General features: G+C 39.5%; 1 protein-coding gene across 1 annotated transcript in view; it reads left to right on the top strand.

The window, feature by feature from the left end:
• The window catches only part of LOC107704023 (dual specificity protein phosphatase 10-like), a 71,172-nt gene that overhangs the window by 60,574 nt on the left and 10,264 nt on the right, over positions 1–334 (top strand). The gene's annotated exons all lie outside the window — the stretch shown is intronic.

The raw sequence follows: 334 nt of genomic DNA, 5'->3' as shown, positions 1-334 counted from the left end.
CTCTGGAGTGACATGAAGAAACAGAACAAACTGAGACAGACTAAATCCAGAAGAACTGTGGCAATGTCTGCAAGATGCTTCAAGAAACCTACCTGCAAAGCTACAGTACTGTTAAAAGATTTAGGCACTTGTGTAAAAATGCTGTAAAGTGAGGATGCTGCCAAAAATAATGCCATAAATAGATTTTCTTAATCAGTTAACTTCTATTGACTAAATGAAATCAACATTTGGTGTGAGCATCCTTTGTGTTTAAAGCAGCTTTTGCCCTCGGTGCACTTGAGCAGAGTTTCTCAAGAGCTTTGCAGGAGGTTTCTTGAAGTGTCTCGGAGACACT

The sequence above is a fragment of the Sinocyclocheilus anshuiensis genome, unplaced genomic scaffold, assembly GCF_001515605.1.
Source record: "Sinocyclocheilus anshuiensis isolate Anshui unplaced genomic scaffold, SAMN03320099.WGS_v1.1 scaffold534, whole genome shotgun sequence".
NCBI lineage: Eukaryota > Metazoa > Chordata > Actinopteri > Cypriniformes > Cyprinidae > Sinocyclocheilus > Sinocyclocheilus anshuiensis.
This window is presented reverse-complemented; position numbering and strand designations above follow the sequence as displayed.